This window comes from Vanessa atalanta, chromosome 9, assembly GCF_905147765.1.
Source record: "Vanessa atalanta chromosome 9, ilVanAtal1.2, whole genome shotgun sequence".
In the NCBI taxonomy this organism is placed as follows: Eukaryota; Metazoa; Arthropoda; class Insecta; order Lepidoptera; family Nymphalidae; genus Vanessa; species Vanessa atalanta.
Genome location: NC_061879.1, coordinates 9584363 through 9610517, shown reverse-complemented (window position 1 = coordinate 9610517; position 26155 = coordinate 9584363). Strand labels below are relative to the sequence as shown.

The window sequence follows — 26155 nt, the reverse complement described above, 5'->3', positions numbered from 1 at the left end:
TTTATGTGTATGTATAAAAAAAATAACTTCTATTATTTTATTTTTGTTTTTGACTGATGACCTGAATAAGTTGGCAGAGCTGGACTAGATGCGGAAGGCGGCGAAGGCGGCGGAAGGTGAGCTTTGGCGGACCTCGGGAGAGGCTTATCTCAAGCAGTGGATAGTGATGAAAAACGATGTGGATTTTATTTCAGGGTCTTTAGAATGTTGGCAAGAAGCAACACATAGGAAAATAAAAATTACAAAATAATTCATCAAAATTTTATTTTCGATTTTATATCGATGTATTATAAATCTGTAATATCGAGTAGTAATTATGTAATGTAATTTTTAAGTACACTAGCGACACTAATATTTGAATTTACGTGACGATCAATTATAACCAACTCTATGGTATTAGGGGTACATGTCAGCTCCTCCTCGTGGTGTACCCTGTACCCTGGGCAACGGGGCCAGCTTGAGCTTGCTCGTCGGCCACGGCTAAGACTGGCGGGAGAGATGCCTCGGGGCTGCCCCTGATCGGCATCAGGGCGGACCGTGTGAGTAGCCTCGTTGGCTAGGAGGGAGTGGGAGGGCTCGCTACTCGAGCTTCCCAGGTGTTTTACACCGGCGGTCAGCGGCGGAGCCTACCATCTTATCCGCCGCAGGGCGTCAGCTTTGTTGACGCCCAGCCTCCAGTGGCGGAATCGGGGGAGTTCGCCACATTCCCACGTGGAGGATGAGGGGGAAGGCGCGCACTAGGCGCGCCTTCCATGAATATTCAGCCGCCTTGCGGCGGCTGCCGCTGGTGGGGTCGCGGTTGCATGCCTTTGGCGATCCCGTGGCCTCACCACTCGACAGCATGGTGGAAACCCGAGGATGGTTTTAGTGGGTAAGCCAGGGCATTAGCACTAGCGTGCGCTGGCACGGGGCATTAGTTCCCGGTTGAGTCCCACATAGCCGTCCCGGTCCCTCGACCGGGCGGCATGCGTAAATGCATTTCCTCCTCGTTAAACAAAAAAAAAAAAACTATGGTATTGCTATGATTTATATTTCTTTTGGATATATTTTTGATAACAATCCGCTTGGCCTCGAATCTATTGAATCTAAGATTTTATTTTGAATTTGGAATGCTCTAGGATATATTGGCAGACACGCTTAAATTTCTTGAGAATTTTTGATCGTGATTGAATTCTTTAGTGGTATCTTATCCATATAATCTATCCATAAACCTATCTATATACTTCAAATAAGAGCGATACGGATTAATATTTGCACACTATCATTTAATTATAATGGTATCAAAGTCAAAAATCTATATTCAATATAGATAGGTGTTATACTTGCTTATTGAAAGTCAAAAATCTACCGGTTTGGAAATTAGCACCTCGGACCCGAGAAGAACCGGCGAAAGAAGCTCAGCGGGATTTCTTTTATCATTTACGTTCAAGTAAATTTTCAGCTTGAAAATGTATGCATAGATCTATTCATATGTCTATTCATATTATATACATTATATACATAGACTATAAATATATCTTTAAGAACAGTAGTATTATGAGATTAGTATTGCAATTTATTTGTCTGAATATTCTTCAAAACAAGATAGAATTCTAGAAATACAAATAAACTAATCACTTTAAGTTTTTGTCTTTATATAGTTAATAATTCATTTTTAAGGAATAGGGCATATATATTTTTTATAAAATGTCGCAGTTCATAACTGACAAGTGTTATTACAAACTAAGACATTATAAAAATATTCTAATAAAGCTCTTGCTCGCTCTAGCTATCGTATAACCTGTTTACTCTAAATTAAAAGATGTATTTCACAAAATCGAAATAATTATATATCACGATATTTCTTTTTTATAATGAAATTAATTCTATTGAAAAAAAACAAAAATAGAATAGCGTAGAAACCACAGTGTAAGCCATAAGTAGCTCTTTATGATTTAAAATTACGTGTAAAACTGTATTTAATAAGTATATTTTAATTCTAAGACATATTTATGGTATTTCTAGTTGAGCTTTAATATTAGTAAAACTACCGCTACTGAAGTTTTTTTTATGTACTTTTATGATAGATGATTTACTTATAATGTTTAAATTCTTAGAGATTTACGATGTCTGGTTGAAACTTTTTCGATTTGTAGCAACAAAAAAAAAAACATTTTTGAATTTACGTTTATTTTGAATAACAATGTCGTTATGCTGCGTGAACTACAATTTAGCAGAACTGAAAAATAAACAAAATATATATTATTATACTAAGTATTCAGAAAGGTGAAAATAAAAAATAAAATAAAAATATTATTGTCAGTTTTAGTTATTTAATTCGCAATATATAACATATATATGTATAGAATATATAAAAGCCACCATAGTTTGTATTATATATACTTATATACGAATTTTATCTTAATAATACGAATGATATTTTTCAAAAGACCTGTTATTTTCAAAATTAAATTATCACTGAAGATTATTTTTTTTTATATTATAGGAAAATATTAAACAGATTACCAAACCAAAACCATATAAACGGCGACGATTAACGACTTTCATCAACCGTTTGTCGGGTAGTTGGGTTCGAGTTGCTTGAAGATACAGCACTATTAAACGGATTCACTAAAAATAAAATTTAAAATTAATATCAATATAAAAACACCTACTTATTAAAATATATTCTTTTATAATAAATATAAAACCATTTAAAAGTAGTTCTTAGTCGCAATAGATACCTATATTGGGTTAACTTATACAGTCGAATAGTTTAATGATAATGTTTAATGATTACTGGTTAAAAAAACATATTTTCAACACTCCCCGAGACTTCTTCGAGCATTTTCACTATTCCTTATATATTTAGGTTTGGTTCTATCACGCTCAGTTGAAAGATTCTTTATGTATGGTTGTTGCAGAACTTAGCATGTTATTAACTTTATTGCCATGATATTTATTGATCCTAGGTCTTGTTTAAGCCCGTCCGTGTCAATATATTTTTCCCATATTTAGAATGATATCGTACAGACCGATTCTGGTTACAGAAGCATTTCTCAACGGAGACCGCGGAAGAGAGTGTGTAAACACAGCTGTATTTGCTTCTAATAAAACTTGAATGACTTTTGAAATTTGAAGAAAATTTGTTTTCGTAATTCGACTCAGAAAATATTTTGTGAAATATTTGTTTTCGGGGGAGCGCCTATGAATCTTTTATCATCAAACCGTTAGAAGTATTTTTAAGTAGACCAATAATTCCAAAAAATAAACCTGGTCATATTTAAATTGGGATGCCTGTCGCGTTGAAATTTTTTTTGTATAATAGCAACATTGAATATACGCGGGCGAAGCCAGGTTGATAGTGAGATAAAAATATCCATAAATACTTAAAATTAATTAAAGAAATTATAAAAATCGGTCTAAATAGCATAATAATACCGTTTACTGTGGTTGAACCATCACGATTGCTATCGTTTTGAGCACCATCATTGATAGGTTGTGAACGAATGGAAGAAACTGCAACGGAAACATTTTAGTAATAAGATAAATATTATTTCTAGTAAATATAAAACAAATACATTTAAAATAATAATATGTACTTTAGAAAAATATAATCTTACCATTGCATGATCCATTGTAGACAAAATATGCTAGGAAAATTGTAAATATTATAAAGAATTTCATTTTTAGTTTAAGGATTTTGTTTTTAGGAAAACCTTGTTTGTAATATTTTGTATTTAAGGTCTGTATGCCTGTTTTATTGAATCTACACTTTTTATACAATCGACGGAATTTAATGTCTCGTAAATATGTCGTGAAACATGATTCAAATTAAATTTTTATTTACAAAGTTTATGAGATATTTTTAATATATATTCTTGTGAATTTAGACCAGAAGTGAGATTTTAAACAAAAAAAACTAACTACCTTAGTATTTGAACACAATTTTAACTTACCAAATGAACAACAAAAGAACACAAATAAATCTAACCAAATAGAAAACTAAGTTTTTACCAAAAAATATATTAACCGACAGAGTAACGGCCTAACTATGCTACCACAATGATTGCTAAGACGCAGCCAGAGCGATGATTTGGAGTTCAGCCCATAAAAGTTGGCAAACAAGGTCTTCGATTTTCGTCGTTAGCTGCGCCCTGCAGTCTGTAGTCTGCTGCAGTGCAGCAGGGTCCTCTAGACACCTCTGCCTTTCCTGAGCACAATGGATATGAAAAAAAAAACGATATTGGTTCTACCTAGCGGCCCTAGTATCAGAGCTCGCCAGAGAACCAACCCAGCCTTACTCTAAAAGTACGTTTATTGTTTGCTAGATGAATATTTTATATAACGGTCAACGACAAACTCGTAGTATGATCACCGTTCCGAGACGACATGTCTGAGAAACTCTAAGACATCGTCCGCTCATGCAAAATTAACCTTAAGCCACACAAGATATGTCCCATATATTAGGATCGCATGTCTGAGCGCATGACAGCATCCAATAATACGAAACCTTTCCCTACTTGTAGTGTATCATTTGACCAGGACGGCGTATCTGACTACAAGGACCTCCGAGAGAGGCCGCGACCGCAAGATTTACTTCAACTTCTACTAACTTCCCAATAAGGCACAAAATGAGCATCTTTTAAATTTACAGCATCAAAATAAATTTAACAGACATTTCTAGTCCATTCGCCTTGCCATGGAATAATATGACCCTTGCATGCTGAAGTCCAGCTTCCCTGTCGATTACGCCTGTTTTCTAACAAAAATTGATGAATTAAGTTCAAACGTTCGGAGTGACTTGCATCCTCAGTTAATACGGATCTTGACGTACTTGGTTTGGAAGAAGGCGTTCAGATGCCCTCTGGCGACAATACTCATGAAGAGTTTCCCTGTTCAGGCTGGAACCCTTAATGGTCACATCTTGGACCAAACTTCTGATAAGTGGTGTTGCGGCATAAATACCAATCAGCAGGCTTAAAGCCGAATACTGAGTTACTTTGTGTTTTGTTATTTTGATGACCAGCTGCAGTTTCCACAAAGACAGTACAATATACTAATGAAACTACAAAACCAATAGAATTGGAGAAGGTTTTAATTTAGTCTGTTGTCGTAATCAGCGCGAATATTATAATTTTGTAATTTTATATTTGTAGCATTTTAAACGATTATATTCAATAATAAACAAATACAGGACGTACAGAAAAAAGACGATTATCTATTGTTTTTCTTATCATGTTCGAAACGTGTATCACGAATATTTTATTTTATTGATAATTAGGTATAAAATGCTAATGAACTATTTGAAAATCAGTAAATTCGTTTATTTAACAAAGCAATTATGTCCAAATTTTTTGTCGTTTGTTTTCTACTGGCATGTCTCGTCTGCAGCGGGAGTTGCAACTGTAAGTTATTATATTTAAATGATACAACAATATACGAGTATGTATAAAGTCTTTGAATCTAGAGATAAAACGCTTTTTTACAGATTTTCTGTTATTTAGACTTTTTACACTCATTCATTTTCCGTAGCTCTTAAATCTATAATATACAGTTATGGCTGCCTCATTGGTAGAATGACTAGCTTATAAGTTAGATCTGAAGTTAGGTACAGTCCATAAAAAATATGCGGTTGTTTGTCAAGAATTTCTCAGTAGCAGCCCGGTTTGAAGTCGTATCATATGTTTGTAAATAAAGAGTACAGTTGTGCACTACTAATTTCTGCGCAGTAGGTTAGTATCCCGTGGTCTCATTAAACAGCAGCACATCGTTTGTAATATGAGGCACAAGCCCATGTTTCTAGTATAGAACTGTGTAGCTGATTAAATTCAGGTGGCTTGCTCACCTGTGTGAAAATGAAAAATCGAATGGAACCCAAAAAATATAATTATTGTATACCTAGTTTCCAACTTTATACAGGTGTTGTGCTCCACTAGTTATTTTTTCACGTTAGAATCCAATGAGAATTTTATTGTTTTGCTTTTAATGCTTTTTGGATTATATATATAGATAGCTTAGTTAAAATTTGTCCTGAATAAAGTTTTTCTTATTTTAAATAGATTAATGTAATTTTGGACCACTTTTATTTTTGCATTTTATTTTGAACCTGAACTCTGTGGAATATTGTATGAATTATCTAAACATATGATTTTGTTTGCAGCTTTTCCGGTCCAGAGCCGTAATAATGGCGGCGGTCGCGACTCGACAACAGTTAGTGGTAAGATTAAGTGGTATAAATTAAATGCAAATATTGTGATGAATTAAATATATTACAATTTATTACTTAAATATCAATTAGTTACCATTATTCTTAAGTAATATTGTTTAGTAATGTGAATGTGCTTGGTACACTTATTCCACCACGCTGATGCAATACCGATCGATGAAATACAAATATTACAGGTTTTCATCAAAAACTTTCACGTTTTTAAAGGATTTGTTCCTTCACGAGTATAATAAAAAATATAGCACGATGATGAACCTGCACGTTGGTTAAGATTAACTTATTCTAAGACATCGGCCATCTCGTTTTCAATTTAATATAAAGTAATATATTACCTTTCAGTGAATCCTACAAATATTGCTAATTCAAGAAGCGATTCCTCTCCGAATACTGTTCAGGAAGTGAGAGGAAGACCTAATCGCTTTTCTCGAGGATTTCCGTTCTTTTCCCAGAATGGATTACAAGTATTTTAATAATTGTAAGTTAAGGGCACCTATTAATGCTTATAATGTCCCTTAATCCCATCCAAGGCCATATTCCTTCAATATAACATCGCAAATTTCTAAATCTATTTTTTTAATTTTTCAGGATACTTTGAAACTGTTCGTAGTTCGCTGATGGTTGTTCCAGATAATTGTTAAAATAAATAATAAAAAATATCATACATATTTATTTATTTATTAATAACTTATTATCGTAATGATAAAAAATATTTTTTTGTTATATGTAAACGATGTTTTCCCAGAACTTCTGTATTTAGATAACAATTGCAGTGTATGTATGTAATATTAAAATAACCGCTTTTTACTAAATGCATTTGTATTTACACGGTACATATAGCAAAATATCATTTTTTTACAATTTTTGTCGGTCTGTCTGCTTGTTCCGGCTAATCTCTGAATGGCTAGACTGATTTTGATGGGAGTTTCACTGGCAGATAGCTGATGTAATAAGGAGTAACTTGGGCTTAGCACTTTTATTTTATGTTTATAAAATAATAATAAAGTCACGCTGCATTGTCCAAATACTGTCCAGTACCGCGCGCAGCCTTTGCGCCGCCATCACGTCGGGTTGATGGGAGCACTTACGACTTAATATAAAAAAAGCTGCCTAATACAGAGTTAATAAGTTGTAGTAAAATCTGAGAACTGAACAATAACACTTTTGTTAAATTCAAACCCCAAATAGTCGCAGGCACAGTTATAAATATATTATATAGTTATTTATATTCATATATTCAATATACAGTTATAATTATATTCATAGTTTTAACTGTAACTTTTAGTGCTATTAATGTATTTATTCGATGAAAGTTTGATAGTTTTTAATTATAATTTCAAATTATTAATTTACCCAATTATCAAACAACTGCTAAATAAACAGCCAAAAAAAATAATTCTAAATGAAAAAGAAAAATCTCTAAAGAAAAAATAACTTAAAATCTTAACGTGTTATAAAACCTCGGAGACTGCCTGTTATTCTACGTTGCGTAAATAACAGATATGAATAATGTTGAGAAAGACCAATTTACAGTAACATATAATACCTATATATTAACATCAAAATCCTGATAGAAGCAATTGATTAATTATTTTAAGACATTTAAATTATCTGGAAAAGTACGAAAAAATGTTACCTTTGTAATCTTTATAAATCCAGCTGAAATTACTAACAGTATTTAAAACAGGATATTTACCATGTTTTTTATTTTTATTTGGTGGGCATCTCGACATTATCTACGAATGTCTTGTTCACGAGACATTCATGAATTCGTGAACAAGACATTCGTAGATAACAAAAAAGTAACAAACTTTTTTATTTCAAATATTATTTTCATACACTATTGTGATGCTGGAAAAGTGTTTTGTGGCTATACATATAAACAATACATTTTTTACATTAACAGCCTGTAAATTTCCCACTGCTGGGCTAAGGCCTCCTCTCCCTTTCGAGGAGAAGGTTTTGGAGCGTATTCCACCACTCTGCTCCAATGCGGGTTGGTAGATACACATGTGCCAGAATTTCGTTGAAATTAGACAGATACAGGATTCCTCGCGATGTTTTCCTTCACCGTCGAGCACGAGATGAATCATAAACACAAATTAAGCACATGAAAATTCAGTGGTGGTTACCTGGGCTTGAACCCGAAATCATCGATTAAGATACACGCGTTCTAACCACTGGGCCATCTCGTCTCGCCTCAACAATACATGGGATATATGAAACAATGCTATCGCCGAATACTGTGTGATTTATATATTTTTTCGGTTTTCGTAACTGGTTTAGCAAATCTATTGTTTTAAATGTACATGATCACATGATTGCAGCTACTGTTCAAGACATAGGATATATGATTCTTATTTTTTTGGATTTCTCTAGGGGATCGATTCTTTTAATACAGATTTATTACTAAAAACATAAATGTGACTTGATAGTTGCCTTTATAATGAACGCGAGCCGATGAGACGAAAGTTACAGACATTTGTTTTTAGGGGTTGGTTTATTCATTCTTGTGTCTTGCAGAGGAGACAGAGAGGGGGGGCATACAAATATGACAGTCGGGGTTAATCCCGAGAAATAAAATAATATTAAGTTTTTAAATAAAACTGATTGTTAAAATTAATAATAATATTTTTTGTATGAAAGGTATTTAAATAAAAATCTTATTATACAGTACATATATATTTACATAATTTACATTAAGATTCAATTATATACAAATTAAAAACAACTATTGTCCGACATCAACAATCATGACCGTGGAATGTTTCCGCATATCAGTAGGTCTCCAACTAAACACGACGCTGAACTTTGACCACAGATGCCCGTATTGAAAGAAATATTTTTGCGGATTACATGGCCTTCCTTGTTCAAAGAGTTCAGTTACATTTCCGAAACGGTATTCTTAATGATACAATAAAAAGGGCTTTTGTCACCATCAAAGTTCCTGTTCTTATTGAACCCTGTGGAATTTGTGTCGTGATTATGGCAAGAGACTCATTGGATTAACACTGGTTCCCCGGAAGCGAGGATATAACGTACTACTGTCTCCAGTGGTAAAATGAGACCTGGTGCATTTGGCGCTCGGATCGGAATTGCGGTTGAAATGTTGCTAACATTCTTGCCACCGTACCATGCATAAATATGCATATTGATTTAAATATTCTTTAATGCTAAATATTAAAATATATTTTATTTGTCAATTTTCAAAATTTTATATCAATGCGAAAAATAAAGTGTCAATAATTGTAATTAGTATATATTATGAGTTAAAAATGGTTACTTATAACCGAAAGTTGAAAATAATAATTAATTTATTCAAATTGCCATAAATAAAAATGCATTTTGTTAAACGTTTTTTTATGGCTTTGGTTGGCGGACGAGCATATGGGTCACCTGATGGTAAATGGTCACCACCGCCCATAGACAAAGGCGCTGTAAGAAATAGTAACCATTCCTTACATCACCTATGCGCCACCAACCTCGGGAACTTATATGTTATGTCCCTTATGCCTGTGATTACACTGGCTTACTCAACCTGAACACAACAATACAGAGTACTGTTATTTGGCGGTAGAATATCTGATGAGTGGGTGGTACCTACCCAGACGGGCTTGCACAAAGCCCTACCACCCGTTTGTCACGTGACACATGACATTGGTCGGGTTTAAGATGACGTTACTTGCTTGTTAACCTCGTTTTCCTACTGTATGTGGATTATACGTTCCACAGATTACAATACAGGCAAGTGACGTCACCGACCCCGTTGCAGCGGCATATTGTCAAAGTAGCGTTTTCGAATTTTCAATTTGATATTTTTCAGAAAATATATACAGGAAACAAAAAAAAACAACTTTTACTGGGTTCTTTAACCTCTACTAAATATTATAAAATCGGTTTAAAAAATCGATCAAATAGCCTATTATGATGAAATGTTTATACAAGAATATTTATTAAAACACATTTATTATTTAAGTAACGTTTATTTTGTTATAGCATTTTCTCAATCTTCTTTTAATGTAATTCTGCAAAATACAATACTATTTCATATTATTAAGGTTGTGTTATATTAATAATGAAATCTATCCTTATGAATTTCCCCGCTTTTCTAAGGATATGCTATGTTATATTCAATAAAATCAAATATTAAATTTGAATCATAAACCTAATACTTGTAACATACTTACTTTGTCAACAAGCCTGTAAAAAATTTGAAAATTGTATATTAGTGCTAACTTATCAAAATTGATTATACTGTCATAATTTAAGAGGGACCGGAAGAAGAACGTAAATCATCAGTCAAGAACCGAGTTCAATTAATGTCTAATAATGTCACAAAGTTTTATTGATGGACCATTTGATAAATGCAAATGTTTGATGGAAAAGAAAACTTAGTAGCCACTACTGAGTTTCTTGTCGGTTCTTATTGGTAAAATTTACACTCGAAACCCGTGATAAATTTACACAATATACGAAAATGAAAATTCAAAAGTCCCTCTAATATTTTTTTAAAATATTGACACTACATTTAATTTTAACAAAGCGTAATAAATTATTATCTAGTGAAATTTTGATGCAATAAGTTTTTAATTAAAAAACTATTATAAATGTACTCACCTTTCCTACGAGTATGTTTAAGGCAGCACCCTGTAAAATGAAAGAAATTTTTAACAACGATTGATTATGTCGTCTTGAACAATTATGGAATGATATAGTGCGCTAGCACAGATGGACTCTCTATTAATTTCTCATAAATCAATGGGATGGCTTATTGGACACAACCGGAAATAATTCAGGCGCAGGAGCAACGGCTTAACGTGCTTATGTTCTTCTCACTGTTACTTATAGAAAAAAAATAACAATAACCGGAAATCCGGATATCTCCGGCCTTATCTAGCCACTAGACCAATAATAAATCAATTAATCATAAAATCGTTATAAATTGCTATCATATCCGGTCAGGTCCCATCAGGGCTGGACTTGCCCTGCGCTGTCTGTCCTGGTAGGAGTTGTGGTATAAAAGAAGTACTGTCTTGAAAAAGTTTGAAAAATGCTGTCCATTTCAAAAGTATTATTTGATCGAATTCCATTTTCGAAATTGTTCCTATCGAGCTACTTGACCCAGATAGGTATATACACCAACAAAATCGGTTTCCCTTTGACGTATATTGGTCCCTGCATGACACGTCTGTTCAACATGATGTCGGTTTTGTATAAGTTTATCCAACAGCGGGACAACATCTCTTCGTCTTCTTCACTCTGCATAGTTGAATCGTCTTAATTATACCAAGGACGGAATTAAATGCTCTGTGCTACTCAAATTTCTCTAAATTTTAATAAGATCATTATTGACCAGAAAACCAACTCCACCCTGTACACTTGCCATAGAGTAAAGCCCGTACTCACCACGTTGGGCTTCCTTGATCGTGAATGCAGTGCATTGTCCCAATCCGTTAAAGATTTGTATCAAACACTTAAGACTAATTGGAATTAGCTTGAAGCCCATTTATCCCCAACGTTTTGGTAAAGTAATGGACAAAAAAAGCAATCCATACGTTCATTTTATTTTATATAACTGTTGACATTGATGAGTATTTATTGTAGACGTACCTGAAATACATATGAGTATAATTAGGGGTAAGCTTACCAGTATTCCTCCTCGTGGTGCGCATTTCTTATTGGCTTTAGGTGCAGTATTTACTATCACTATATTCTCATCCTTGTTATTGGCTGCTGCTTTGTTGGCCGAATTAACTGAAATGTTATATTTATAACGAAGATTAAAACTATAATACCGTGAATGTTATTTATTTTGGTTTTTCAGTAAGAAATTAGTTATTATGAACACGTTTATTTACAGGCAGGCAAATGATTGCAATTAATAAAATATTTTGATTTAATAATACAATAAATACCAAAAATATGATTCTTATTCTAGACTAATTAGTGTAGAAAAAATATACCAGTAGTAGAAGTTCCACCAGGATGAGCAGTGGCTAAAACATAATATAATAATGTACAAACTTTTCTTCATCTTGTGCGACATAAAATTAAAAAAATGTTAATAATTAAATGAGCAACTATTTATCATGTATATATTTGTCATAAATATAATTAATCTTCAGATATCAAACGGAGAGAACATTCAATAAAGCTTGATATTCATTGAAAATTGAATAGTTCGTAATGATGTGCACTAATTACCACAGCGATCGTTGGTTGACAGTAAAAATAATAAGAAAAAGCTAACAAATAAAACGTTAGTATTCATTCTTAAGGAATGAGTTGACGATTCACGATTGTCAACTGGAATGACTTTTTTGTAACGTTAAAATATATTTATATCGGTTAAAAAAACCTAGCTTAATAAAAACATACTGGCAATAAACATCGGTATAAATTTAATGTATTTGAAGGTGATGACGTATGTGGCTTAAAATTGTATTTTTAATACAAGCAGAAGTCAACAGTATCTTTCTTTCTTTATTAATTAAACTTGTACTGATTGTTGCCGAAAGACGTGCTCTTGTCGGGTTGTATGAGTAAGTGTTTACGCATACACTTGTAATATGTCCTGTGTAGAGATAAAAAATAAATAACAGAGTCATTTTAAGTGCATAGGTATAAAATAATAATAAAATAGAACAAAAATATAATTGTTGGCTTTGTGTAGGCGCGTCTGCGTAGGTCACAACTGTAACCTTGAATTTTTATTAAATAGTAAATTTTATTAAAGTAATAATATCCCTGGGTAGCCTATTAGTTCCTACTGATTTGCCAATCTACCTACCTTTATTATGAAAAAGAATACTGGAGGTTTGTTAATATCTATCAATGAGCTACTACCTCATAGCTTTGAAACATTAACATTTAGCGTTTAACTTGGTTAATAAATCATAAATATTACTAGGGTAGTTAATAAATTATAGTTGAACCAGCAGCAGAGTACTAGGCATCGTGCCAGGCAAGAGCTAAGACGACCAAACTGACGCCAGGCATCGTTCATAATGTACTTCTTGTGGAACATGTTGCGTGGGGAGAAGGTCAATTGTTTTCAAATAATACGTCCAATTTAATATTATTTTATGAAATGACGGCAACGTCAATTATTTTAATAATTAATCAATTTTCAATTACATTTATTTCAATTTTGAATTCTCATATTTATAAAAAAAACACTTTCAGAGATTATTCAACTTTAATTAGTAATTACACCTAAACAAACGCTCGGTTAATAAAATATAGTTTATGCTCATGATTGTTACATAAAATTTAAATTACGAACTTAAAATTTATGTTAAAATAAGTTTTCCGTGACTTTTTCGTAGGTATTGGGCAAAATGACGTAATTCAATGACGAATACAAAATTTTATATCGAATCATTTATTATATTAAGATTTTCAAAAATGATTCAATTCCGTCTTACGAAACGGTAAAATTGAAATTGGAATGAGTTTGATCTAGTTGAATGGAAGGTGATTACTATGGTAACTGGAACAACTTACCGAAATATTAAGTAGCTTAAATAAAAATTAAAACATATTTTATTCAAGGAGGATCATTCGAATTTTGAATAGCACTTTTGAATCGAAATTTTACAAAGTTAAATTTGTGCTATAGCGTTCTATAAGTGGCAGTGACCGAGCAACTTACCGAGCAATTATTAGATCAATAGTCATTATTTTTCATAAATCAAAGAATATAAATGTAATAACTACATAATAATTCATTTATTATAACTCCAAGCTTTACTATCATCTATATATGTAATACTGTAAAATATCCTAAGTATTATTTTACGAGTTTTCAATTTATATATGTAAAAAGTTCTCTTTGACTTATAGAACCAAATCGCTGACATAGGAAGGACTTATTAACTTTGGAAATTGAAAATATTGTTTTGCAAATTAGATCTCGTGGTTACATAATATTTGTCATTTGTCATAACAGTCATCGATTTTGTACTTGTGATATATTTATATTGTCATAAGTCCTACTTTATAAAAATATGCTGTTAAAGTCTAATTCTAATTCTAATTGCCTAACCAGTTCGTTTTTGAAAATTAAAGACTTTTTTCATCTGAAGCGTTACTCAAACTTATATGTATAAGACAGTACATGATACTATGAAATTAACCAAAACATACTTAAAGAGCAATCAATGTCGTAAGTTGTCAAACTTGCTTTATCTGCGTCTACATGTAAGGGACTATAAATGAGAATTCCATTGAACATTTGAATTTAAAGTGACTGTCTAAAATTACATTATCTACGCATACCGAAAATAATTGAATCCCGTGGAATATTCGTTAAATACGACACAGACTCAGAATTCCATTGAAAACGTAGTTGTGTTCTTTGACTTGATATATAAAAAGTTTTCGTGTGCAATACGATCAAATGCTTTACAAAAATCACATAATGTACTTAAATCACTCTGTGACTCTCATGCATCGTGTATACTTCCATAAAGATTCTGATAATTTTTCAGAATTGATACCATTGTTAATAATATAACCTAGGTGAGGATTTTATGTCTAACACGAAACATTTTTAAATTATTTTGAGTACTATCTATCATAATACAGTTTTAATCGTGATTGCATTTTTTATTGGCAGATATTCTATCACCTATCTACTTTAAGGGATATGGTCACCTGTTCCTTAAATTATAAAACTTCACAGTCACAATGCATATTTGATCGCTGCTATTAAACAATCTAAACCTGTTATTAAAAACAAAAACGAGAAAGCTTTACAATATTAAAAAAAAATAGGTTGATATCTCCGTGATCGAGTAGTGTGTACACCGGTTTTCATGGGTACGCCACACCGAGGTCCCGGGTTCGATTCCCGGTCGAGTCGATGTAGAAAAAGTTCGTTAGTTTTCTATGATGTCTCGGGTCTGGGTGTTAGTGGTGCCGTCGTTACTTCTGATTTCCATAACACAAGTGCTTTAGCTACTTACATTGGGATCCGAGTAATGTATGTGATGTTGTCCAATATTTATTTATTTATTTATTTATTTATGATACCATCTGATGGGCAACTCTAATACCGCGTTTACTCATTGATTAAATCAAATTGCGTCTGTTTTCTGTTACACTCTTCTGTCCCTTTTCATGAAATCACTTCCATATATAGCAGATAACCTCTATATAGCTACTCTATATTAAAATAAGCCTCTCACAAAAATGCACGAATTTATGGACCTAGTGAAGAAATCTATTTCATATTATTAAATGTATACAAAATCTCAATAAAAAAACATATAATGTTTTTTTTAATAGTGCCAGTAGTAGAACTACAATATCCCAGCTGGGTGTTTAATAGTGTAAGTAGTAGAAAATACAATATCCCAGCTGGGTGTTAACGTTTGACGATTTGACGATTTAAAAGTACTATTTAATTAAATTTGAATAGATATATTTTAGTTCTAAGCCCAACTTTATTTAATTTTCATAAAGTTTAATATTATTTCATTTAAAAACTGCTGCTTTTCATTTTTTTATGTACTTTAATATTTTCATTACCATACAATTTTTATAATAAATGATCTAAGCATAGTTTTCTACATTTAATCGTAGTATCGGGTTAACCAGGCTTAAAATTAAATCAATATTTTCAAAGGGGTGCAATTTGACATTACACTATAAGCTAATGAAATATAATCTTATATCGGGACAGTGCATGTATAGAGTTTAAGGTAGGTATAAAAAATAAGACATTGACGTCAATTCGAATCAGTCAATGATTAAAGACCCCTTCTGTGCCCTCTCAGCACAAATAAAAGCCAAAATTAAAAAATAATAATAAATATAGACCCCTTGCTAAGTATCTGCAAATGCAAAAAATATATATATTACTTAATATATTTCGGTTTTATTTATTTCATGGCAGGTAAGTGCACCCTCTTGCACTCTCCTACATTCATAAACCTGAGCCTTATTATAAACGTTCCCTTCGGAGAGACTACGTTTTCTTTCCTACAATTGGTACGGTTCCTGATTTGAAGGTAAGGTAAAAAAAAATCCAAAGCTTTATATTAATTTTTATTTTCACAAATATCAAAGATGTTGCGATGCAGGATGATATACCATTTAGCAGAACTGAAAAATAAACATAATATTTTTGTAATTTTTTATCAAAACTTATATTATAATAGGACCTATTCTTATAAGCTCTAAGTTTTACCTGTCTCGGTGTGTGTTATCAAAAACTTGGAACCGCTCTCTAATATCTGATACTACACCCAGAATTGCCTTCAGATGAAGGATCTCCTCAGTGGTTATGGGTACAAAATATTTAAGTTATTAAAAAACCATAAGAATCTAGTGTTGAGACTGTTGGAACGCAACGCAAAATTTTAATTCCTCATTAAGCACTTCAGACACTGAATGATGTCTGCATATAATATATTAAATCAGTAATTTTTCGCTGTTCAATCAATAAACTTATATTTAACATAAATCCCGTAATTGTGGTTTATTTATTGAGGTATATGGATAATTATAAGTAGCGCGGGCTTAGTTTTAAATTTAAAGAAGACAATTTATTTTATAAAACGTAATATTCAATATATCAAAGTATTACTAAATAACAAATAGATATATGATAATATGTTGTTATATTATGCTCTTGGATAAATTAATATTAAAATCGCTTCAGTATTTTTAGCTTTTAAACAAAAAAAATATTCATATTATCCCAAAGGAACCGTGAAGTTTTATGTGATAAAAAGAATAAAAAGGTAAAACGATTAAAAGTAACCTATGTGATAATTCAGACTACTCGTAAAATCTATCTATGCCAAATTTCATATGGATCTGTTTTGTCGCTGTGAAGTGGTTCACTAACAAACATATCCATACAATTTTTCGCATTAATAATGATAGTAAAATTAATAGAAAAATATTATACCACACGAAAATCACATATAAATGGCGAAAATTGAGGACGTTGACGATCAACAACCGTTTGTCGGGTAGTTGGGCTTGAATTGCTTCTAGATTGAGCGCTATTGTACGGAGCCACTAAAAATAAAATATTTAAACATTTATAACAATATTTAATACTTAGTCATTTAAAGACGATTTTTTTTCTAAAACGTATTCCTTAGATTTTGTGATTTCACCAGATATCAGGTAAAGTTATTGATCATATTGCCAATTCAAATAATTTAATAAAACAATGTGATTTTTTCCAAAACCAAAATGTCGCTAAGTCGCTTTCTCGTTTCCACTTAAATCTTTATGCGATGGAATACATTGTAATTTCTGGCCCACAACATTCTGTGACAAGTTGCTGATTCTACTTAAAATAAAATACGTTATTGGGATAGCTCTTCTTCCGGAGAAACGCATACTTAAATGTTGTAGGGCACTTTTGCTTACTACTTTGATATATACAAGCTTAGGTCTCCTAAGTGATACAAAAATATCCAAACTATTTCGAATTTCTTAAGTACTATCACTTAAGGTATCATCTTGTGAATAAAAAACAAATTATCCTACAGATTGGCATATGAATAGGAGACAGTGGATTACCCTGGGCTAAGCCTATATTGGACCACGTAACTGACTCCAAGTTATTATGAATGTTTTTCATCGAAAGTAGCTTATCATTTTAAACATCCATAGATACCTACATATCTTTTGTCCCGTAGCTAAACTATCAAATATCTCTATGATTTTGTAAATTTATACATTGTTATATGCACTTTCCATATCCAGATAACAGGCTAAAGTTGCCAAGTTTTCGGAAAAATCAATTTGTAATTGTGAAACTATTCTTATGAGGCAATCTAAACTTGATCTGGCTCTTCAAAGATCAGTAGTGCTCTCAGCCAAAATTTATTTTTTCTTTATTTACCCGACATAACATGAAAGATTATGCATAAGCAAAATATTAGAGACGAGTCTAGACTTATTAGAGGTTCCCAATTTAAGGATTGCTATAACTTTTATTCTTCGCCACTGCACCGGTATTATATCTGATTTTAAAATGAGGTTATATAATTTCAATAAAAATTATTTAAGCTTATAAATCATCGAATACGTTACTCCGTCTTCTCCGGGTGTATTGTCGATTTGCTCATTTGAAATTTCGCTTTCGATTCCAATTTATAGTATCTTTGTACGTCAAAGAAAGTCTTTTAAATATATGGTCACTACCTAAAGACTCGTTAATTTAGTCGATAGTGTGTGTAGTAATTATCATCTTGTTAATACATTAGTAATTAAAATAATTAAAGTGACAGAACTTTTGACTTATTAACAAAAAGATCTTCGCATTACTGTCAATTAACCTTAGTATTCACCTTTGATTTTGTATTTGATTTTTTAGCTTCAGTGTAATGTTTCGTGCGCTCATAATTGGAGCGGGTCACTTTGAAAACGCGTTTGTATATACGTAACATTTTATACACTGCGATGATAATGATATTAATTATTTTAAATGAATTAATTAAAATTAAAGAAATGATAAACATTTTTTCGGAAAAGCTTAATACCGTTTACTGTTGTTGAACCATCATCACCGTTATTGTTTGGAACATCATAGCTGCGGTCATCTGGTGAACGATTGGTAGAAAAATCTGTAACGGAAACACACTATATATATTTCAGTAAAAAGTATGTCATATACATCTGTATATTATAAAATATCTTGAATTCAGATTGGTGAATTCTTTGAAAAAGTTATTCTTAGGGTAAGAAAAAATCGCTTTCAAATTCGTGCGCGTATGAATTTAACAAAACAGTTATTGTGGTAGTCTAAGTTATTTCTAATTACATTACACTATCTGCTAGTGAAAGTCAGGACAAAATCGGTCCAGCCATTCCAGAGATTAGCCGGAACAAACAGACGGACAAAAAGTCAATGTTGCATAGATATGCATTTAGTAAAAAGCGGTTATTTTAATATTACAATAAGACACTCCAATCGTATTATATATATAGATTACAATCGGTAGTAGTTTTTACTTAGACAATAAACAAATACAGAAAATATATCTACATGATAGTTTTTTTTTTATCTTAGTTCTATACCCCAATTAAAATTGTATCAAAATTAATACTATTTATAGTTGATACAAAATTCATAAATTCCGAACAATAAATAATATGTTATATTAAGGAAAGGATACATATATAATAATACTTACCGTTACATGATCCACCGTAAACAAAATATGCCAATGAAATAGCTGTTATTATAAGCAATTTCATTTTCTAATAAAGAAACTTCGTTTATAATATTATGCAATTAAATCTTTTACAGCCTTTTATTGCTGTATTTACACTATTTATACTATCGATGGAATTTAATGTATCGTAAATATATCGTGAAACATGATTTCAACATTTTTATTTTTAATATTTTATGAGATATTTTTAATACATAGACTAATAAATAATAGAGAGACGTTTTCTTCGCAATGTCTAATTAAAAAGAACTATAAAATCAATGTACTTAACATTTGCACATTTGCAGAAGGTTTTAGTGTATATATTAGCCACCTTTAATTTAGACCATTCAAAGTCAAAGTCAAAAATCTTTATTCAATATAGAAGTGTTTACACTTGCTTATTGATTGTCAAAAATCTGCCACCGGTTCGGAATTTAGCACCTCGAACCTGAGAAGAACCGGCGAAAGAAACTCAGCGGGATATATTTTTTTTTTTAACCATTTTCCATGTACAATTTTAGTTATTTGAAACAGCCTGGATGCGATCATTTCATTCCCAAGGTGTGCAGTCAACTAAAAAGTCATTAGTGTTGTAATATCCTTTAGCACACAAACGCTCTTTAACGACTCTTTTGATTTTATAATTGAATAATTTTGAACGTTTTCTGGGATCCTGTTGTAAAAACGTATACATTGCCCCAAAAAAGAGTTACTAACCCTGTGTAATCGGGTACTTGGAGTATCAAGTTTATTGTCGTAACAAGCTAAGCTAAGCTAAGCTGAATTTCATATTCTTATATTTGTACTATTTTAAAAGTCAATTTTTAACTTTACATTACATTAACAGCCTGTAAATTTCCCACTGCTAGGCTAAGACCTCCTCTCCCTTTGAGGAGAAGGTATGGAGCCTATTCCACCACGCTGTTCTGAATAGATATGTGGCAGAATTTCGTTGAAATTAGACACATGCAGGTTTCCTCACGATGTTTTCCTTCACCGCCGAGCACGAGATGAATTATAAACACAAATTAAGCACATGAAAATCAGTGGTGCTTGAATGGTTTGAACTCAAAATCATCGGTTAAGATGTACGCGTTCTAACCACTGGGCCATCTCGGCTCTCAACTTTAAATTAACATAAATAGCGTTATTGTTTTCGATATCAATTATAAACAAATACAGGACGGACAGAAACGAGAATATTTTAGACTATGATTGTCTATTATTATTCTTATCATGCTCGAACCGTGTATCACGAATATTTTATTTTATTGATGAACTTAGTATAAAATGCTGACGAACTATTGGAAAATTAGCAAATTGTTTTATTTAACAAAGCAATAATGTCCAAATTTATTGTCGTTTGTTTTCTACTGGCTTTTCTCGTCTACACCGGGAGTTGCACCTGTAAGTTATTTTATTTACATACAACAGTATACAAGTAATCCTAAAGCTATTTGTATTAAGATATAAATTGCTTTTGACAGATTTTCTGTTGATTTTTTACACTTTATTCATTTTCGGTAGCTATTAAATCTGAATATACAATTGAGGTTGCCTCATTGGTGAGGTAGCTTGCTTAAAGGTTAGATCCTAAGGTCCTAGTTTCAATTCTGGTCGGGCCAATAAAAATATATGCCGTTTTTTTCATTAAATTCTCAGCAGCTTAAAGTCGTATCTTATGATAGTAAATAAAGAATAGAAGTGCACTACTCTATAGTGCACTACTAAATACTAAACTGTAGGTTAGTATCCCGTGTCCTCATTTAACAACATCATATTGTTAGTGTACTTTGTAGCACAAGCCCATGTTTCTGATAATTATATCTCTCATCAAATATTCTACCGCCAAACAGCAATACTCAGTATTGTGGTGTTCTGGTTTGAAGTGTGAGTGAGTCAGTGCAACTACGGGCACAAGGGACATATCATCTTGGTTCCCAAGGTTAGTGGCGCATTGGTGATGGAAGAAATGGCTAATATTTATGTACTATCTATGGGCGGTGGAAACCAATTAATAACCTGGTGCCCATTTGCGACTACGCCTACCGATATCATAAAAAAAATATCAGGTGGAGGACATCGCTATTTTTTCGCGTTAAAAATTAGTAAGAAAATAAATTTTCACTTTGGATTTATTATCGTATTACGCAAAGTTAAAAAAAATTAAGAAAACGAAGTTAACGAATTTGAATTTAGTAATTATTCTTTAATGTTTTTTTCTTTTTATTTTTAATGCTTCTATTGGCATATTAAATATAGTTTGTGTCTGGAATAAAGTTTTTCTTCCTCTAAATAGATTAACGTAATTTTAAGCCACTATAATGATAGCATTTTATTTTGAACCTGAACTCCGTGGAATATTCTATTAATAATTTACATACATGATTTTGTTTGCAGTTTTTCCGGACCAGAGCCGTAACAATGACGGAGGTCGCGGTTCTACAACAGTTAGTGGTAAGATTCAGTTGTAATCAATTAATTTCCAATACAATGTATGCGAATCAATCATTAAAATATCAATCATTAAAATATCAGTTTGTTCCATTTTTTTTTAAATAGTAAAGTCCAGGAGCAGACTCTTACAGGCTGTAAATGTCTACTGCTAGGCTGAGAAGTCAACGATCACATACGACGATATGAAGGCGTGGTGAACTTATTCCATCTCTCTGCTGGCATTCGGATTGATGAACAGACGTATGACAGAACAAAGTCCGTCCTGTATTTGTTTATAATTTATATCGAAAATGACAACGCTTTTTATGTTCATTTAAATGTGAGAGCCGAGATGACAGATCATCTAACACTTTCTAGTTTCCTTACAATGTGTTCCTTCGCGAGTACACTAAATATTTTAAGCACTTGAAAATAGAGCGGTGTTTGACCAGGCTTGAACTCGCAGTCTTCGGTTAAGATTGACATATTCTTAGCACTGGGTCACCTTCGTTCTAATTTAACTTAATAAATCAAAATAATAGAACTTATTTATACAATATTTTTTTCAGTGAATCCTACGAATATTGCTGATTCAAGAAGCGAATCCTCTCCGGATACTGAGCAACAAGTGAGAAGATCGTCTTTCGGCTTTGGTCGATGAATTTCGGCATTTTTATAGTATGTCCGACATTATTTCTTACAACACAATTGCAATTTTAAGCTTTGCTAAAAAAAATTATAATGATCTTTCAATTATGTCGCAGTATTGTAACTCAAACGAATTTATTTTTCAGAATACTTTGAAACTGTTGGCAGTTCATCGAATGTTATCAATTTAAACATTAAAAAATCTTGATCTATAACAAAATATTTGTTTTCAATTAATTCTTCAAAATAGTATGTATACACATGTATATACACATCTTCATACATATTGACATTAACAGCCAGTAAATTTTCCACTGCTGGGATAGGGCCTCCTCTCCCTTTTAAGGTTAAAGTTTTAGAGCATATGAAATTAGACACATGCATGTTTCCTCACGACTTTTTCCGTCACCACCGAGCACGAGATGAATTAATTATAAACACAAATGAAGCACATGAAAATACTTTGGTTTTATCCCGCAATCATCGGTTAAGATGCACGCGTTCTCACCACTGGGCCATCTATATATTGTTCCAATTGTTCCAATGTTGAAATAGTACCATGAGTAATATATGTAAAATGTAGGCTTGCTGGTATAACGTAGTTTGCCTCATTTTTTAGCAATAAATTTTTGATAATACTCTTAAAAAGGTATTATTTAAATTCTAGTCTTTCTACTTAAACGTAGATGAGTAAGGTTTTTACACACCTTTAGTTCGCGCTACCTGTGAAAGGGCCCCGCATTCGAGTTAGTAAGTACGCATACTGTCTTAACTACATAGTAGACTAGAAATTCTCAAAATTCCAGTTTTGGTAAAATTACGTAGGTCTGGCGGCTCTAGGATTTTGCTATCAGCTTTTGCGGAATATTTTTGTATAATATTCGTAAGTTATTATTAAGTAAAGTAGTGGGAAGCAGACGTCAATACGCCTATTTCTTGTAATTTGAAACGTAATTATATCCTAAAACTACGATTATAAATTGTTCGGTAGGCTCTATTCTGCGGAATTCTTCATAATATAAGACTATGACAGTAACTGTAAAATGAACGTTGTCGAATAATTTCCATTACCTTTCAAGATAATTGCAGAAGAATTTAACTTAATATTTGGCAGAGAAAATAACATACTTTTTTTATTTTTTGCATGAAGGACTAGATTATATTTGTCAAACCAACCTAGGACCTGCGACAGAGCGCTGTTCAGAAGGTTATGGTTGTTTATCCTTTTGTTAAATAAAAAATTAAGAAACATATCATTTACAAAACGTACAGTGTCACAAGTCTTATTAACAAAATACGCTAAATTAACATATAATACGAATACATATAATAAGAATAGCAAAGGTCCCAAAATTGAGCCCTGTGGTACACCCATTTGATTTTTGCCTTGTTAATAACAAGCTTAACAATCTTGAATTAAATAGCAAGAAATGATGAAATGAAAAGAAATAAAAATAATAAGTTTTTTTAAACAAGAAAGGGGACGTATTTTAGGCGAATGAAAAAGGCAAAATTGTTATTGTACCTTAATCTTGACGTTTCATATAAAAGCGTGGAAAATACGTTATATTCTGCATTGCAATTTCGACACACATTCTACATAAATACATACAGAAAGAGGGCGATTAATACTGGTAAAAAAACATATCTTCTTATTGCTACTTCTGTTTTAAATTTTTATGTGCAAACATAATTATGAGACCGAAATAGAGTATATTGAATTAAAAAAATCATGTAAGATATTACAAAATACTATCGACCTATTCGTACTCAGCCTATTATGGTAGCTGAATATAAATCTCCTTCCTATTCAACAACCGCGGGTCAAAGACTATCACGATAGTTACATTTGTATATTATTAAGTTTGTTGAACCATAGAGTGCTTTTAACAAATAAAATATATTACTTGTTTTCTACTTTACATGTTCATTGTATGTTTGGTCTTTGTTTACAAGAGCCCTATATATTTGAATGTTCTACACTCTTCATCTCTTAATGCGATTATCGTCACTAGTTAAAGCTTGTTTTTTTTTTCAATCAGCCTTATTTCCAACCTTTTTCAATTTAGGATTTAAAATAGAAATTAAGGTCTTGTAGGAAGTAATTTAATTTTTTTAACCGTTCTACAATAATTTTAAATTCTTCATTGATTAACTTAATTGCAGTTTTGTGTATGGGTAGTTCAAGTAATAAATTTAAGTATCTTCGACATATCAATGAACCTTGCAGTGTTTCAAGGAAAGTAAATGTAAATGTATAAGTAAACGAAATAGAAAGAATAGGACTTAATATAGACCCTTCTGGTGTACATTTCATGATATTTTTAATATCAAATTTTATCACCTTTCACTAATCAAATTTATATTCTGCATGTTCTTGACACACCACAACACAATATGTAGTAAGAAAACTATGTGTCAGTAATCCATTCCTTAGTTCCATCCAATTTTTGGCAGTTCTTTTAAATACATAAATCGAACTGTTGGAACCTTGATATTCAATTTAATATTGTTAATTAACTTTCTTTTTTAAAGAGCTTATTAACAGCTTTAACATTTTTGATCAATCTCACAAATATGCCAAAAATATGACATTTTTTCTAATAGTATATTATATAATACTTTTAAAGTTGATAGCTGAATAAAAAGCCAAAACAAGAAAAACAAATGACATAAATGATTACTTTGTTATTTTCTTTCTCAAAAAATATATTATAAAAAAACTGTCTTATCTAAGTAATCTTAGTCTCAAAGAGCGTCAAATGGACGGATAGTGGGGACAGATCAAATCGCACCCAGACAGTTATTTTAAAATTTAGATACAAAATATACTATATATATATATATATATATATATAATTATACTTCACTTAATGAAGATTCATGTAATTATAAATTATATAACAAGTAATTAAGCCGCAAATCATGACCGCATCTATACTGAAGGACAAATGACACCTTACCGTATTTTAACTGTCGTTATAAACCCTTATCTAACTTAGAACGTGTATCACGAATATTTTATTTTATTCATGTTACAGTATAAAAGGGCAAAGAACTATTTGCAAATATTAAACACGAATTATCATCACACAATGACGTCTAAATGTTTTTTTTATTTTTACAATGCTGGAAATATTCATTTGTAGTGGGAAATATTTCTGTAAGTTAATATTTTCTTTGAGAACATGTTTATAAAGACAGATTCAAGATTAAAAAAACTCTTTTACAGTGTTTCATTCAGACTTCTTACCTTTAATAGAAAATATTTGCTAAAAGTTCACCTCATGTTAAGTGGTCACCAAAGTTCATCGACATAGATATAATTATGTTTCGGTAAATCAAATCCTGGCACTGCATTGCTTGCCTTCATTTTTAGTTTTTAGTTATGGAGAATGATAGAAAAAAAAATCGAGCCGTCTGTAGGTGAAACCGTGATTTAACATACTTACCCTATTCTACGCTGGTGAGCTGCTTACTATGAGAAATAAGATGTTATATCCCTTGTAGTTGTAATTACACTGACTCAAGAGAATAAAATGAAATTCTCCTATTCCAGTACACACTGTGTACTACGAATACATTTTTTTTATTTCGTCAAAAAAAATATTTAATAATTTTATAAATATATGTAAATACCGGTTTTTTAGTTCATTTCCACAACTCGTGTAAGGAA

At 31.7% G+C, this 26155-nt stretch overlaps 2 long non-coding RNA genes across 2 annotated transcripts; both read left to right on the top strand.

Moving 5' to 3' along the window:
• The first annotated feature begins 5278 nt into the window (after positions 1-5278).
• On the top strand, positions 5279-23377 carry LOC125066610. The gene is made up of 6 exons (XR_007119687.1): positions 5279-5387; positions 6143-6199; positions 6548-6683; positions 6794-6828; positions 9648-9652; positions 23368-23377. It is a non-coding gene; the product is annotated as an uncharacterized LOC125066610 (long non-coding RNA).
• LOC125066609 lies at positions 20694-22699 on the top strand. Its single transcript, XR_007119686.1, has 4 exons — positions 20694-20802; positions 21796-21852; positions 22401-22509; positions 22626-22699. It is a non-coding gene; the product is annotated as an uncharacterized LOC125066609 (long non-coding RNA).
• Positions 23378-26155: the final 2778 nt, after the last annotated feature.